This window comes from Psittacula echo (genome assembly GCF_963264785.1).
Source record: "Psittacula echo genome assembly, chromosome: 7".
In the NCBI taxonomy this organism is placed as follows: Eukaryota; Metazoa; Chordata; class Aves; order Psittaciformes; family Psittacidae; genus Psittacula; species Psittacula echo.
Genome location: NC_137740.1, coordinates 35,618,153 through 35,637,162, shown reverse-complemented (window position 1 = coordinate 35,637,162; position 19,010 = coordinate 35,618,153).

Here is a 19,010-nt window from a genome sequence, read left to right as displayed (position 1 = left end):
GCAGGAAAATGAATAAGGCAATTCCTGTCTGCAAGAAGAGGAAGAGAAGAGATGAAAAAAAAAACCCCAAAAAAACATGACACCATTACTTCCATCCCAGAAAAAAAGAAATTTGGAGTAATATAATCATATTACTGGTAAGCAGCAAAGAGGAACAAGAGGTGAGCAATCTTCATCACTCACTTGTCATGAACAAAGCACATCTCATTTCCTTTCATAGCAACATAACAGAAAGAAGCAGTTAATTTCATTTATCTTGATTGTTGGGAATCTCCTAATTAGTTGTCAAGATAAAACTATTAAAAGAAGCAAAGCAGGAGAGTAGTCGTCATGATTTACTGCTGCAGTGGGAGGGCATGCGACATGGCTGTGTATCACCCAGTGGCCAGAGGTCTGGCTCCCTTCAATGACAGCATTTACCATCTGGATAATGGAAAGGATCTGATGACACAGATCTGAGAAGTGACACCTGTCAGTGGAGACAGAATGGGGAATCACAATAATTTTAGCTGTTTTTCTTTTACAGAACCCAGAGTTATAGATATATTTACATATCTGCAAGGCTTGTGAAGTATTAGAACTGGTTAGGCTTTCCCTGCAACACCAGTCCAGTGCTGTGGAGAACTCCAGAAAAGATCTGGATCAAGGGGAGCAACAAGGCATAGGTATGTCATTATTTTAATGTAGGGAGAACTGAGGAAAGATATTATTACAATTCCAGAAGGCTGTTGAACTGTGATTCTGTGAAACCACCTGTTGCTCATTACCCCAGGAGGATTGACAGGCATTGGGGACCACAAATTGCAGGACGTAAAAATCTTGTTAGAACTTAAAAAAAGCATTTTAAAAGCTTTTTCTTTTCTTTTTTCTTTTTCTTTTTTTTTTTTTTTTTTTCCCCTCACCTCCAGGAGAACATAAGTGTAGAATACATTATTTGAAGAATTAATGAAGACTCCATTTACAGATGTTTTTTAATATGTTAGGACAACTTTTAATGGCACAGGGCTACCTCCAAAGACCCTACATCTCCTCTGTGGCCAGCAGGCTGAGATTTATGATGAATTCATCCAAAGCAATTTAAACAAGGAGTGTGAGGGATAAATTTGTATCTAGTGATAAAGAAATGGGGAAAAAAATTAAAAGAACTGATGTCAAGAAATGTAAGTTCTGACGCTGGCTATGTCACCATTGTTAGATAAAAGGCACAGCAGACCCAGAAAACATGGCTGTACCCCAGTATGAGACAAAGTCAGAAAGGTGGGAAAATCAGTTTAGGGCTAGACAGTTATGATTATGGCTCCTGGCAACTTCTAAAAACTAAAGTTTCATTATTGCTTTTATGAGATTTGATCACCAAAACAGTAAAATTCAAGATTTACTTGACCTAATAAGTAAAGGGTTCTGCATTTCATAGCAAAGTTAGCAGACTGGTTACTTCTGGAAGGCTCACCTATTCAGTCTAACCCATGGCCAGTGTGAGAGCAGTTCAGGATATGATCACTTGGGATGGTGAAGGCAGCATTGAATTCAGCATTAAATTCTATGCCTTGCTTCTTAGCTTTTGCAAAGGCCGCTTTTCTGGATGAGAGGTTATAAGAAGGTTTTTTTCTCCTTTTTAAGCAATTTCAAATAAATATTTTTATTAATACATTTATTGGTAATTGCAAACAATTTTTAGTGTATAGCTGCATAGTTAAATTTTGCCTTTTAAACCAAGCTCAGAGTACTCTAACTGAATAACTCCATTTTTGTAATACATGCTGGTGGAAACAGAGCACACTGCCCAGCTTTGCCTGACCCTACACATGTGGTAGTGCTGTTTCAGTATTATAAGAAATGACCTTGTATATAATATACTTCTGTGTATATCAATGGCTGAGATTGAACATGATAAACTCAACAGACGTACTTACTGGAAGACAGATGCTGCTCAGTTAAAGAAAATCAGCATCTAAAGTTGATTGAGTAGAAGATTAAATAGTAGAGGGGAAAATAAAACACCAGGCAGGGAACATCAAAGGCCCATACACCAGTGTAAGTGAAGATGTACATTCACAGTCAGGAAAACTCAAGTTTCATGGGTACCTGCCCTAGATGTACTTATCTTCACATTTTGGCATGGCTCCTAAAAAGCAAAACTAGTTTTAGTAATTTAAAACACAAGCTATGGAGCAAGAAACAAGTTTTAAATCTGGACATCAACTACTCTAAACATCTGAGGGAAATAGATTTGTAATCTGTTGTAATCACATCCATTTATAGATACGAGAGAGATTTGCTCTGTGGAAGAAGCCAATAAGAAAATCTTACCAGACTTGTATTTTAAGCTTTTCTGAGATGATTCTGTTCTCCTTCACATGGGTATTACTTTATTATAAGCTTTCTTAAATAAATGTTTAATTTCAGAAAACTGAACTAAAAAAGTAAAATTTCATGTCAAATCCATGATGCTCATCGTAGCCAGAATTAGCTTTGGTATTTAAGCATCTATTCCCAAACCACCATGTAGAAACATCTTAACTTGTTCCCCTGAGCCACCTCAGTAATTACATGAAACATTATATGCAGAATAAGAAAGAGGCAGCTAAATAGTATACAGGAGGCAGGAAGATTTCTGAAAACAGATAACCAACATTTTTTCCCAACTTCAAATAGGGATTTTTTCAAATTTTAAATTTAGGCTTAATTGCACAAAAAAAGCCCAGACTATTTGAACAGTAGCTGTTTCCATTTGGCCATGGCATGATTTTTTTGCCATGAGTTTTGGAAACCTGAAGGAAAAAGTACCCTTTCTCCTGTTCTTGGCTATCAGCTTTTCCATTACTCGTGTTTTAAGCATGAAAAAATTGCAGTAAGAGGCCCATAGAAGCATATAAACTAAAGAGATTGAGGTGAAGAGCCATTGCTCAGCCCAGCACAGACACAGGTCTCCAAGTCAAGGGCTGCTCTGTGCTGCTGCATTGGTGTCACTTTCTTATCAGTGTTTTGTATCAAAAATTACTGTCTGTGCTTTAGGTATCTGACTTTTCAGTGTTACATCAGAACAAATCGATCATCCAAGTTCAGGCAGACATCTAGCTTTCACATACCACCACCAAAATATCCTTACAGATGTTTTTGTCTCCAGAATAAAAGCATGTAGTGATGCTGCTGTCTTAAGGGAATTAGTCATCTTTTCCTTTTGGTTCCGATTTTGTGGCTCAGAGAGCCGTCAATTACAATAGCTAACCTGAAAAAAAATATGTACCTTGAGAACAGTGTTCCTCTTGCAAGTAACACTTTATTAATAACAAATTAATTTTATATTTAATATTCAAAATCCCTTTGAAATCTTAAACAGAAAACATACAGGAACTGGTCCATTGCCCGGGGAACTTCTGCTACGGCCATGATCAATGCATATGTATGTTTTATAGCATTAGGGTAGTAAAGGAAGAACTCTTAGTCAATTATAAATGAAAGAGGACTTGCACTGGCAAAGTACAACTGTTGTAGTTGAAAACCAGGTGGGATACCAATGCTAAAGTCTCAGCTTTTTCAGAAATTTGCTCAGGTGTTGCATGCAGTTAGGCTTACCTACCACAGCTGAAAATCATTCCCTTCAGCAGCCCATTTACGGCAACATCAAGACTAAGTCCTCTATCTCCTTATCTGCTCAAACACCAACTTAAGTCCTTTTACATGTTCCTATAAGGTCTCGCAGAAGGTTGCTATTACCTCTTTCTGCTCTAAGCCTGTACCACTGTTTTTCTGTTATGGCATGATGCATCTATACTGAGCTAGAAACAAACAAATTTCCCCTTACATGCTGTCAAGTGACATTTTGATTCAGCTTCCTGAGACAGGAAAAAACTCTCAAATACCAATCTCATCTTCAGAGTTCAGTTCAAATACAAGTTATGATAGATTTGAAGTGCACCATAAGCTATTTGGGAAAGACAACTCAGCCTACAATTTACTAGCATAAGCTTCAATGATTCTAAAAACTGTTTTAGCCCTGAGTGGTGGCTGACAAAAAAATTGTCAAGGGATAATTGCAAACCATACGCGTTCCTAAGAGATTGCATTAGTGTCCCTGTTAATGAAACAGCAAAGAAACTTTTCGTAAACAGAGTTTAAAATAGTATCAACCTCTCTTAAAGCTTTAGGAGGCATGTTCAAGAAACTTTTGTTTCTTTAACCTGAAAACACTTTCTGTCCAGAGAGAAAGGAGTCTGAATTGTGCTTTCAGAGGGTGGGCACAGGTAGATGGCTTAGACAGCAAACTAGATCACTGGCTGCTTTTCTTTGGGGTTTTGGTTGTTTGTTTTTTAATCAGATTGTAGCACTGCTGCCATGCTATAAACATTCATTTGCACCAAAGTGATAAAAAGTCATGATACCCCATATCAGACCACAATATGCTCTAAGGTTTGCACCTCAAGCAGTAGATAAAAGATGCTGTTTGGGCTGAGCTCAAGAAAACATTATCAGAGGCTTCCCCTCTATAGCAACCATGGCTTTTCATTGAGATGCAGGTAGTGCTTTGATACCAAAGACTGCAATGCATCATTAAAGTATTGTGAAGACAAACAACACTCATGCTGCATACCAAGTGGCATTACATTTAACAGAATCATTTTAGTGTGAATACATCCAGGCCTGCCACTGTGAGCCACTTGTGTAAAACGTGCTGGTAGAAATGGATCTGCACTAATTACATTTCATGCATATTTCAGAATTAACCTCAGGGATATGGAAAGGTGGCAATAAAGAGGAGTTTTATAACCAAGTTCATTTGCAATTGGCAGTCACATGATGACTAGCTTTCCTCAGAGATAACCCTAGAACATCTCAGATTAGGAGTTCTATTTCTATTATGTTGTTTCACTGAAGCACAGGACACATGAAGATTTTGCATCTCTTTGAAACACTGAACCTTCATCAGAAACTAAACCTCAAGTACGAAAGGCTAGAGGACTTCAGCTAGTGTGCCAGTTCCACTAAAACTCTGGAAAAGAAGACGACCCCTATTTCTCTCCAGGGAGCGTCACAAAAGATCACAAGTAGGCTACAACACTATGAGATAATTTCCTTTCCAAAATAAAGAGTTGTTTCATTTCATCCCTCTAAACTTTCTGAAATCTTTTCCAAGGACACACTTTAAAACTTTTTTTTAGGGGAACACAGAAAGCTCAGTTTGCCTTTTTCCTTTACCTGGTTCAACACTGTTGTGGTTTAAGCCCAGGCCGTAAATCAGAACCACGCAGTCCACTTCCCCCCCCACCTTTCTTCCCTCCACTTCTGGAGGGACGGGGAGGAGAATCAAAAGAATGCAACTCCCATGGGTTGAGATAAGAACAGTTTAATAACTAAGGTATAACACAAATCACTACTGCTGCCACTAATAGTAATAATGACAAAGGAAATAACAAGGAAGAGAATACAACCGCTCACCAACCGGTACCTCACCCCCACCCTCCAGTGTTCTAGCCCTTCCAGGAACTCTCAGTTCTACATCCTGGGCATGACGTGCCCAGTGGTATGGAATACCTCTTTGGTTAGTTTGGGTCAGGTGTCCTGTCTCTGCTTCCTCCCAGCTTCTTCTCCTCCCTGGCAGAGCATGAGACTCACAAAGTCCTTGGTCAGTCTAAACATCGGTGTTATCAGCTCTGTTCCCAGGCTGAAAGTCAAAAACACAGTGCTGCAACAGCTACTAAGAAGGAGGAAAAATGACTGCTACTGCTGAACCCAGGACAAACACTGAATCACACAGGACACAACCAAGAGCTTTTCCGCTGCATCTGGCCCTGCTACTAGTTTCCTGCTACATTTCCAGTAATATCAGTTCATTATTAAATGAGATAAAGGAGCATCTCTGAGCTTCGTTAAAACAGAGAGAAGAATGGGATTTCAGATCTCTGGGAAGAAGCCAGAAATCTTCTGGATGTGCAGCTGATACTGAATGCTCCAGATCCTCAACACCTGTGAACATAATAGAGAAATCACCAATTATCTCCAGTTCTTGTTTCAAGGTAGGACTCAGAAATGAATAGCTCACGCAGCAGTAAGTTTGCCTTGCTTATTATTTTCCTCATTTGCTGCTAAACACATTTTAGCTTGCTTTATGAAGAGTTGTCAACCACCATTTTCCATTATTATTAGTTTTGTATAAATAGCCAGGGCCCTGTTGCACTATTATTCATTGCATGAACACATAACATATTGCAGCAATACCCTGTTCATTGTCCAGCATGTTACATTTTGAGGCTTTCATATTCCTTTACAAAATATGTTCTATTTGATGTGTAGAGCTGCAGAGAGGTGCGACTTGCCATACGCATGGTTGTGAGGTAGGTGAGGACACCTGAAACAAAACACCTAGAGCAGAGGTGCCTGTAATTGCCTGGCAATCATCCTGAGGATCCCAGTTAGGTCATCTATTCTCAAGACAGTCTTTGCCTATACAGGCTTATGTACCATGTGCTCAAAGGAGGGTGGAAAAAAGCCAACAGGTGGTTTAACCAAGGTCACAAAGAAGATAAAAATACTGTTTGGCATCAGTCCTGTTTCTGATCTCAATACAATGTCTCAGCTAATCAATCATGCTCATTTTCTTTTCCAAAGTTTGTGCCTTTTGCATTTGATGTGTCTGCACTGAAATGTATTTGGTTTATAATCAAGCAAATGAGAGGAAGCAAAGCCATTACCTTTAAAACCTCTTGCTCTTGCACACAGAAAGAAATTAGAATTATCAGAGAAAAGTTGAAACATCAGCAGTGATAGGCCTATGTTTTTTAAGGGTCTCGAAAGACCTTGAAATACTACACAAGTTCTGCAGCCAATAAGGCCAGTTAGGAAGCAATATGGTAAAAATCTCCTGTGGAATCCTATAGGGGCTGATGCAAGAGACTAGTGGCTTAGACTGAAATATCATGGTCTGTTGTGCACATAAATGAACAGGCAGTTTCTAAAACAATATTTATTTGGTATGTTGTAGAGGGCTTTTAGTAAGCCTATGGCAGCAACTGCCACAGACCATAGGAAATTGCCTGCTCTGCAGGGACGATCAGGGTCTATTCTTTCTAGCATTCCTGAAAACATACAGCTGCAAGATATCAGTAGCTAAATGCAGACAGGTAATCATCATGCAGGCTCCTTCAAAACAGGGTTTGCCAAACATTTTCCTTGGATCCCTTTCTGCAAAAGGCCATCCAGAGCAGGCAGAGATTTTAGTTAATGAACTACCCCATTTCTCAGAAAATAGGTGAGTGACATCCTTGATATATTATCTTAAAATCTAAACATTTGTTATGGTGGTAATCATACATAATGTTTTTTTTCTTTTAATTCTATCTTCAATTACCCAAATTCTCACCAAACTTTTTTTTTTTTCCAAACTGAATCTTTTCTTTTTGCAAGTTGATTTGTGTTTTGAAATCACAGCCACCATTTAACTGATGTGATAATTCACTCTGATGGGTAACACGCATACAGGTAAAAGAAATATTGGTAAAATATGCAATCATAGCCATCATAATTAATCATGGTAAATTAGTAAAGATATTTAATTCTAAAAATTGCAGCATAACAATTAAGATGAGTTGAGAGTGAAAAGCAAAAGCATCAATTCCTCGAGTTCTGAAAGACAGAGTTGTAAGACTCTCGCTCTCTCTACACCAGCACTAGTATATTAATAACACTGGTTGCACTTGAATTGAAGGCATTTAATGAAGACTTATATGCAACGATGAAAAAAAATTAAAATCAAGAAAATGATCCATACGGAACTAGGCACATAATTAAGAAATATATTAAACTTCACCTGCAGGCTGATAGCAAGACTGTCCAAAAGCTTCCCATTTATAATCCACATTATGGTGAGCTGCATTTAATTTGAGTGAGTCCCAGAGATATTGGATCCTGCAAGGTCCCCAGCACTCGTGCTTCAATTCAAGATGGCTCACACACTTCATTGTGTTTCTGGAGAACCTACCAATGTTCTTGGCATATGTTAGATGACCTTACAGAGAGCAAGGACATGTACTTGACAGTGTGCTGGATAACGTACATTTAATCCTGTGAGGTACTCAGTGGCATCAATCCATACAGGCTTAAAGTTGTAGGAGATTCTTTGTTTCAGAGTGGACCAAGAAAAGGAATCCACTGTGGCGAGACACACTTCATTGCTATGTAGTGTGTGTAAATAGCTGACATAGGTGGTATTCATATAGAAAGAGTGATTGTGAACAACTGCTTCTAAGCCATTGGTATTTCTTTCTAAATACAGCTCTGAAGTGATTTCTTATAAACGGCCTCAGTTTTGTCCATGCTACCTGGTTAGTTATTCTTCACTCAAAACAAAACTGGCATCTGTTGTTTACGATAGACACAAATTATTCTTCAACAAATCCACAGCTACTCTATAGATGATAATGGGATCAAAAAACCTAGTTGATTCTATGAGTCTATGAAAATATGTAACTACCTGAGAAATTCCTGTGTTCTTTCTAGTTAAAAGCCGGATGTATTTTTAATTTTTGCGCTGCAGTCCATACAGAAAGACAAATGAGGGAGTTTAAAAGCCTGATTGTTGCTTGAGGACTTAAATCTGCAAGGTTGTAAGTGGCATTTATGAGAAGTTGTGTTTCACAAGCTTGGTAATTTGCAGTTTGTTACAAAGACATAAACTCGTTTCTGACTAAATTGTATTGTAAGTCATGCTCCTCAGGGAATGTCTGAATAAAAGGTGATGTTAAAGTAATTTCTGTAACACCAAACTATGCAACGAATTAAAAACTTTATAGAGGAGAAAACTGGGGAAAAGGAGCAGGCTGAGATGGAATTAATTTCTTTATGGTAGTGCTCGAAAACTGCAATGCTATCTGTTTTTAAAAGCACAGCATTTGATTTTCATTTGTTTGACAATGACTGGCTTCACTCTTAGAAACTGATTTTCAGCCACATCCAGATACTCAGCAACATCTTTGCCAAGGAGCAGACTCCTGTCAGGTACACACCAACACAGCTGCCGTGGTTTGAGAGCTTCATTGCACAGAGATGTGGCCCTTACAGTTATCTTATAAGCAAGATGAAAACCAATTCTCAGGTCCTACATGAAGGATTGAATCTGCATGTACTCTGGCAATCATAACTGCTCACTGCAATAATGGGATATTCTGAGGAGAAAGATCATTTGATCATTCAAGAAAAAAAAGAAATTTGCAGCTGCCTTCTTAAGAAGAGTGAGCTGAAATAACTCGTACCTGCCAAAGGCCTAACTCTGGGGGAGGTGGAGGAAAGGTTGGGTCAACCTTGACATTTCAAATCAAGACATTTATCAAGGTAGTTGCATCAACTGCAGCAGGGAGATCCTGTCTTATTAACAACCCCTATCTGGCAGGTCTTTACATTTTAGTATCATTGTTGCGGCTATTTTCCTTAATGAGACAGAAAAGGGTTGTCTTATGAGAGACTGAAAAACCTAAATGTGTACAACTTGGGTATGTGACAAATAAGGGGGTGATGAAATGTGAGATTCATTGAAGGCAGCCAACATAAATAGGATAAAACCTGTTTAGTATAGTACAACGATTATAAATGTGAGGAAAGTTATGCAGCAAGGATGAGGGTAATTTATCCTGAATATTACAAAAAGCTCTAACAATGAGACTGAATTAATGCTTTGTGTTGTCAAGGGAATGGACTAAATGACATGAGAGGATTTTTCCCTCTCCTGTAATTTTCATCATCTTATGATTCAGTGATATATTTCCTACCTACCTGTGCATTTCATTCAGGTCATGCATAGGTACAATACTAGAACAAACTTCCTAAGCCAGTGGGTTGAAACCTCTGATCCTGTGAGCAATGTATTATAGTCTTTTCAGAAATTTAATAACCTCTCACTTAAATGCAGTAATACCAATTGGCTATTTTCTTGCTGTTCAATAATTGTATTTTCTTCTTACAGTTCCCACTGGACAGCTGTACTAAAACTATCTGCCCTAATGATAATTGCATATGTAAGTCATTCAAGGCCAATTGATGTATGTTCTTGTGCCAGTACCGTCCTTTTACCTGACTATATTTTTCCATGCCCCTTACTACCCTAAAATAATATCTTTGAATGCCATCACAACCCCTCTCAGCCTCAAAGGACTTACCTCTAGGTTTACAAGAGTTACCTGCAGATTTATGTGCACAAGTCCATGGGACCTGATGAAATCCATCCATGGGTCCTGAAGGAGCTGGCGAATGAAGTTGCTAAGCCACTGGACATCATATTTGAAAAATCATGGGTGTTGGGTGAAGTTCCCAATGACTGGAAAAAGGGAAATATAACCCCCATTTTCAAGAAGGCAAAAATGGATGACCCGGGGAACTACAGACCAGTCAGTCTCACCTCTGTGCCTGGCAAAATCTTGGAGCAGATTCTCCTGGAAGGCATGCTAAGGCACATGAAAAACAAGGAGGTGGTTGGTGACAGCCAGCATGGCTTCACTAAGGGGAAATCCTGCCTGACCAATTTGGTGGCCTTCTACGATGGGGCTACGGAACTTATAGACAGGGGCAGAGCAGTTGATGTCATCTACCTGGATTTGTGCAAAACGTTTGACACTGTCCCACATGACATTGTTGTCTCTAAATTGGAGAGACATCAATTTGATGGGTGGACCACTCGGTGGATAAAGAACTGGCTGGATGGCCACATGCAAAGAGTTGTGGTCAATGGCTCAATGTCCAGCTGGAGATCAGTAACAAGTATGTCTTCTATTGCTCTCAAATCTAAGATTGTATTTACCAAGGAGTCAAACCAGCTTTACTCAGGAGTTGTATCCATGCCACCAGTTCTTTAAAGATCCCAAAATATATTGATTGTTATCTTATTTTAAATAACCCATCTGTAGTTTTTAATTATGAGCACAAAAAAAACCCCCTCAACAACCAAAAACCAAACGAACACATGCAAATGATAATTCTTGTCATCCTTGTTTTTAAATACATACAGAGCTCTGAAGCTGACATGAAATTGTTCAGACTCATAAAACCAGTCCTGATCTCACCTTAAATAGTGAAAGTCTGTGCCAACGTGTAATGATGATGCAGTAAGATCAGTATTTGAACAAAAATGAGGCACATATATATTTTAAACTTCAAACAGAATTGAGCATTCTGGAGCCTTCTCTGACCTTCAGGGATGAGTTTATTCCACTGTAAATATGCCACCACCTACTATAATCTACAGCAGTAATTGCAAGAGTGAATTTCGTACATTCTATTTAGCTAAAAAACAAAACAAAACCAAACCAAACAAACAAAAGCAATTCCAATACTTTTCAATTCCATGGGGAACATACAGTGGCATTGCCTTCTCTGTGGGACAGTCATTCTGCTGAAACACTAACAGGTGTGAATTAACACAAATTCTAATTGAGAGGTGGACATGTGTTTGAGCTTTGGACACCTAAGATCACAAATTTATTTCAGATGATCTACTGAATAGCTGTCAGATGGTAATGACTCTTAGTTGCTGGGTTCAATACGATCTGGTGAAAATTGGCTCAAAGCTTCTGTATCTTATTAGTAATCTCCTAAGCAATTATCCTACAGCCCACGCTTGACCTTTATTTCTTTAGTTATACTTTACTAGCACAAAGTATGTACTTACTCTGGGCAAGGGGAAGAGGATGGCGGTGGAGAATTAAGTTAGGAATACAATCCCATCTCTTCATGAAAAATTCCTGTTTATACTGGTAAATGCTAACTTTTATTTTTATGATAAATAAAAATGAGAAATAAAGTAATATTTTATATTATCATGATAGTCTAAATTGCAAATTATGTATTTGAAGAATAACTTCTTTCAGTGATGAGAATAAGGATTCTTTGCTTTAAGAAATGTAAATATACGCTGATTTTCTAAGGTGCTACGCAATCCACACTAAATGCTATACCAGTGGGACAGTAAGAGCAGAAAGAATAATTCACATTGTGTTTTAGTGGCTGAAACCTTCAAAAAGAAGCAAAACAAAATCTTTTTTCTCATCATGATGTATAAAAACTCTTCAAGCCGAATTATGACTTATCTTCTACTAGAAATGTCTTAATTCAGACTTTAAAAAGAAGTTTATGCCTAAAAATTAGAGTTTTAATATAACATTAAAAAAAAAAAAACAACTCAAGATGACTTAGCTTAACACTTGCAAAAGCAAGTTTTACTCTTTTTAAATAATATACACACTTTTGTTTTGCTAGTTAAGTACAAACTGGGATCCATTTTTACAGCTAGCTTTCAATCAATCCAAGGTGGCACATTTTATTCCAAAAGAATATTGTGTTCAAAGAAGCTCACTTAGCTTTACACGAGAATGGCGCTTCAGTATATATATATATATATACACATTCAATATGTCATTACACAGTCCAGGCCACAGCTCTCTTCCAAGCAGTTTACAAAACCTCTTTAGAATGATAAAGAGAATCGCCATTTTCTTATGCCCCTGTAGTACATCATATACATATACAAAATGAGTTCACCTATCCAGGTGCTTAAGCATTTACGCCAGTAGAACCACCAGCACTGTCTCTATCTAGCTGCAGCCAAATTATTCACTTAGAAAGTACGAAATGCTCAAATATCTCCATGCTACATACACATACCAAAAGTAAATAAAAACCCTACACTATTCAAGGATAGGGAGAAGTGATTTCCTGTCCCTAACCAGTAACAGTATGCAATGGGTACAGTGCAAATATTTATGTGGGAAGCAGTTACTCAATAGCCTTTAACCCTCTTCCCTTAGGTATAAGATAAGTCTCAGGTATTTATAGACTTTATCTAATTTCCTGTCCCCAGACTCTCCTGCTGTTACACAATGTCTTGCAAGAACTTAAATTTCATCTTAAGGGCATTTAGCTTCTTTGTGCTTATAAGGTGTTCAGAAAAATACACAACTTCTTCCTCAAATGAGGAAAAAGCCCCACTTTCAGTAGCTAACATAACTGTAGTTGTCATAGTCATAGTTCGATCATACAATCATATCAGCTTCTAGCTGAAGCAATTCTCTTTTTATCTATCCCAAATATTTAAGTAGAGATTCATAATCTTTCTTCTGACCTTGATTAATTTTGAACAAACCAAACCCTTTATCTCTCTTCACTAAAAGATTAATCAACTTCCTTGATCTTAACTGCACTACTCTGGTTCTGTTCCATTCCCTTTCAAGGCAGTCTTTCTGAACAGAGGTAGCCAGAAATATGCATCCACTTTTCCAAGTCAACCTACCACTGTCCATTATAATTATAAAATACTTTCCTGACTCTAAAAGCACTGAGGATACTTCATCTACTCTGTTTCAGGAGAATAATCTTGGGATGCTTTGTCATGGCTTTCACTGGTGCCCACAGTCATTCTTCAATCAGAATATACCCAAGATGTTCTGCATGTAACCAATCTGTCTAGACTCACTGAGATATGAAAAAATAATCTGCCTCTTTTCCAGCATGGGACTCTCAAAATATCATCTTCAGGTCTAGTGGTGGTCAGGCTGCTTAGAAGTATTACTCCGTAGTAAAGACAAAGAATAGTTGTTAGTTACCACATGCATATCATTTCAAGAAAGTATTAGGGCAATGATTTCCCAAGATAGGTGCCACAGTTTCATTTTTTATTTTCAATAGACACAGTATTTAAGCCTTGCTTAAGCAAACCCAAACAATTTGGCATACTGTAAGCATACATTTAACCACAAAGAGAGGAGATGCCAAAATATCTTCAGAGCTGGGTCTGTGAGTCTGACCTACAGGGGTGTTTAAGGTAAAAACATTTTCTTCTATCCCTTCTGACACCATCTTCCTCTCACTTTCCTCTTTTTGCACACCATACTTCTTTGGTCAACTTGTCTCTATTACAAAATGTAATTTTAAAGTAAACTAATTCAGCAGAATTGCTGTCATCTCCTTCAAATAACCTCTGAAACAAAAGATTAGGTAAATTGTTGCCTTGTATCTCTTCACAAAGGAAGGGCATGAACTGACAACTATTACAATGCAATAAATAACCCTATTTCTGGAATAAATTTGAAATAGAGACCACCTAAGAATATTTTTTCATAAAGATTAAGTACTCCGACTGCATTCTTGAAATAGGAAAGTTGCCAAAGACGAAATCTTGTTCAAGCTCTTGATCTTTAGAAAAAAAGACGCTCAGAAGTTCTGTCTGTGACATAAATAAAAGCTATTTAACCATATGGAATTGTGGGTAAGACACACACCACCCATCACTCCCCACCTCCCTTCACTTTTTGGTTCCCATTTCTCTCTTTGGCACAAGGGAGCTAGCACATTATACAGCAGCTCCAGAAGCCTTCATCTGGAACAGAGCAGACATCTCAACCAGTATCATCTTGGACGAGGACGTATGTGATGTCACTGCTTGAAGCCAGGAGGGGAAGCGCACACAGGCAGTAGCAACAGGTGGCTGCAAGCTATGCAAATAACATCACAGTCAATACTGCAGCACAGAGCTGCAGGGAACTGCAGGTCAGTTCCACCTGGCACCTCTGCAAGTACTGCAGTGAGGAACAAGCAATTTAATATAATCTTAGCATCTTTCCACTCCAGGAAGAAAACCTGCAGGAAACAGTTTAATGAGATCATAAAGATTTCCACCTTCTAACCATTTTCTACAAACTATGACTATTCTCTCCCAGTATTTGCCTCTCTGATTTTCTTCTGGCAGTATAATCCACGCAAAAAATTAGCTGAGCTCTTTAGCTGAAAGATACTGACTTGTTTATTTTACCTCAACTCTAAAATATTTAGAGGATACCATCTAGCTTTTGAATATTAAGTGATTTGGCTTTGCTCACATTAAAATATTTCTCATTCTAAAGACTATACAGAACTCTAAACTATGAGACTCATTGGCTTGCAAATTTTTCTTTTATGCTTGGAAAATTTTATTATTATTAGAGTAATGTAGCAGAAGTCAGGGCCTCATTGTGTGTACTCCTTAAATAATGAACAGGAGGCTGAGGTACAGAGAAATTAAGCACATTGATTGAGGTGAGACAAAGGTTAGGATCACTGCAACTACAGCAGCTGTTTGAGACCAGGCCACCCTTCTCTGACAGTCCTTGCTGTGGTGCCAAAACTGCACTGAAACCAGAAACAGAACAACTGATCCACCACTTTTAAGAAAAAGGGACCACTTATGCCAGCCATAAGCAGAAATGAGAAAAATAAGACAAATGCAGTGCCATGTTGATGGTAATTCTGGCTTAGGCATTGAATACTGTAGCACAAAGGAGGGATTCTTCACAACAAGCAAACGGGTCCTCTAACAACAGTGATTGATGGAAAAAGGAAACTGAATCCTCTCTGCACCCACAAATGATACTGGATTTGATTTTTTCAACTTAAGAGTTACCTATTGAGTGATGTTCTACACATTGAGAAAAAGTTGATAAAGCTTGGATATGCAGTTAAATAGTGTGGTTGCAAATCAAATAGTTCTATTAGCTACTGACATACCAAGACTATGCTTAAACTAGGAAGCAATCATGAGGTTGTGAAGAAGAAGTTACACTCGTGCTAAAGCCAGTGCAGATTTCTCTACACATCAACACTGTCTTACAGAAATGGGCTTTCAATTCTGGAAATCATTTAATAGTGACAAAAGCAGCTCTCAGGAATCACGTTCCTCACACTTTTTGTTAGGAAAACTTCAATTCTTATTTTAATACATAGTTATGGAATTTCAAATGTTGTCTTTCTAGTTTTCAAGTTACATTCTCCATAGCATGAATTTGAGTTCTTTCACCGAGATGCATCAGCAGAAAAGCAGCCTCTTACTACAGAAAGACAGAGAATTTTAGGTACATCACCTGCGAGAGATGTAGATTGTATGCTCACTTTGAACTCTAATAGCTCAGGGATAAAATTCATACAAAATTATCTCTTTGGTTTCTAGTGCTAATTCAGCTACAAAACCCTGAGATATGCAGCAGCTTTTACAACTTTTTTGCTTCATGAGAAGGAGAGATTTCAGCAAAGCAGCCACAGTCTTGCAACTGATCCTAAACATAACCACCCAAACCATGTAAAATCCCCACACATTAAGCTATGCTAATACACTATAGTCTACAATATGCACACTGTATAGATGCTACCAACAGTAAAGTAAAAGGCAACTAGAAGTGAAGCAATGTCATTCTAAAAACTAGTGTGTACAGTATATAACCAAAAAACTTAACCAGCTTTCACTGTGTTGAGTAGCCACACATGCATGAAGTCAGATGGAAACGTCTTTAGACATTATTTAAAGGTATAACTAACTTGTAATCATCATTTCTTGACCTCCTCCCTAAAAAACAAAAGGAAACAAAACAAAACCAAACCAACCCAAAAAACCCCAACACAAGACTAACACCACTTTGGACAGTTTTCAGAGGTCAAGAAAACAAATGTAAAATGTTTTTCATTCATTTCTACCACATTGTTCTCTTCCAAATAGCTTTTTAGAAATACAGAAGTGATAAGTAGCTTTGCCTGCAAGGCCCACAAGTAGCAAAAGGTACAAGTTTTGAATTAGCTTTTCAGAAGTCAGAAAACCCACAAAGCTGCCAACTCTTAAAATTTAGTTCCAGGTACTAGATTCAGAGAGGCAGACATTGTAGAGATGAACAGAAGCAACAGTAATTTGCAGCTGGGACATTCCCTAGTAAAATCCATTTACTTAAGGCATTTCTGATGATGAACTTTTCCACTTGTTCGTAGAGTTAGGCTTAAAGGACAGTGACTAATAGCTTAGAGAAAAACTGAAATTGGAGCTCGCAGTCTGAACACATGAAATGAAGCCCAATGACTGTTGTTATGAAGATAAATGGCAGTGTGTAGGTGTAACTTGTACAAATGAACTTCATCCATTTTAAACAGCCTCAAAGTTCTACAGGAGCATAAGAGTCTGGAAAAATACAGTCTGTGCTGAAAACTATGGCCCTGAGCTAAGACTGTGGTGGTCTTGCAACCACTAGAGAATGCAAGTGCATTCTCTAGTCCATCTGCCCTCAACCCCTGACCCAGCAACCACAGGAGCTTGCTCTAAACCCAAGAGCCTCTTTGAGAGTCAAATTCACAGCCTGTAGAGATAAAGAATGATTTTGTACCAAAATCATTACACAAACAGGATGGTTTGTACCTGATTCTTCTTGCATTTAGAATTGCAGTGTACACGGTGTGAAGCAAAATGTGGTAGCTGCTGACTGTTTTGAGAATTGGGTAAACAAATCAGTGTTCGCTCAGCCTTGGGGGGGGGGCTGTTGGTTTCCTCCCCTGGTAAAGATAGCACAAGAACAGCGAGCATGTCCCAGCGGGCTCAGTGTCCTTGCTGAGGAAGCAGCAATACAAAACACGTCACTCTTGACACCTCAGTAAATAAGAATTGGCCAAATGACAGTTTTGATCTCTGATTATTCCAGTGCATCAGCCTCGCTGTTTAATTTCTGTCTAACAGACATGATTACAACAGGGGTGGATTTTTGGACCTCAGCCCTATTTTTCTTATGCATTACTCTACTAATTCAAGTTGCTTCCTTGGCAGAGAATTACAGATCATTATTGCATGATCATGAGAAAAGGCTCCAAATAGAAAGAGGTCAACAGGTTGAACTTCACTTACTTCGGCATCATCAGCAGTTGCTACTGCTTGTATTTCATGATAAAAAAAAGTCTTTCCTGATGCTGGAAGGAAACAAGACAAAATAAAACCAAAAACATACTTACCTTTTATGTCTTGATAATGCAGACATTTGTTTTCTCTTCGAAAAGAACAGCTCAGTACTTATTCAGGTATTTCTGATAGAAAATATCAACTTGCACAAGGCTTTACTGTTAAATGCATGTTTTGGTTTTTATATTTAAATGTAAAAAAATGCAGGTAAAATTCAGCTCTAATTATGTTTTCCTTTGCCCTTTAAACTTGGTTATTATTATTGAATAGAAACAGATAGGTTTTTTTTTTTCTCCTGTTACCTGCAGCAGCCAAGGCTCTTTGTTAGGCTTCAGAGAAACTGGCATTAAATTAGAGTTTGACAAGAATCCAATCATTAGCATGGCTGCCTGAATACTAGTGCTGAGGGTTAAATGATCAGTTGGTCTTATCATAAGCATGTGATTTTTACTTAGATGTAGCTATTGCAGAGACTGCCTAATTCAGAGGAAGATTATAGCTAGGATTGAGTTTTGTTTAACCTTAACCTTCCTAGGCAATATTTATTATTCTTACTGCATTACATCCTTGTTAGGAATTTCTGATCTCCCATTCCAAACCACTTAAATCTGTTTGTCACTCACTAAGCAGATGTAGAAAGCCACACAAAATTTTTAATACCACAAGGCTACACAAACAGCAGTGAAAAACAGTGACCATATTTTCCTCCGTAAGCAAGGCAAAGTCCTTCCAATTAACATTTTAATTAGAAAATTCACTTACCAGGAAGGTTTCTGCATTTTCTTAAAGGTTGTAAATCAGTCTCCTCACAAATTTTTCCACAGCATTTTTCACAGTGGTTCTATCAGAGATTACATACCCAGCAGCAAAAAGGGAGTTTGAGGGAATCATACTTGTAGCTCATATTTTATTCTCTTTATTTTAAAAGTTCAGGCACTCAGGCTTCTATTTCACCCATCACTTGTCCTTGGAGGCTACTGCAGCTTTGGGGAAAAAAAGCAATTACCTACTGGCTGTGAAAAAACTAGTAGTTAAAATTATAAAATAGTAAAATGTCAAAGATACCTAATTTACACATATGGTTTTAAACTCCTTAGCTTAGTGAAATACTAAAATATATTCTCTAAAATCATTATATCCATCAGGTACAATGACCCCTTTGACTGTGATACCAAATGTAAATTCACAAACATTTATACAGTATATCTGAGTCTGCATTAGAAATCAGCAATTGAAAACCTATTTCGTTTACTTTGTCACCAGTAATGGAATTACAGCACTGAGAAACACATTTCCT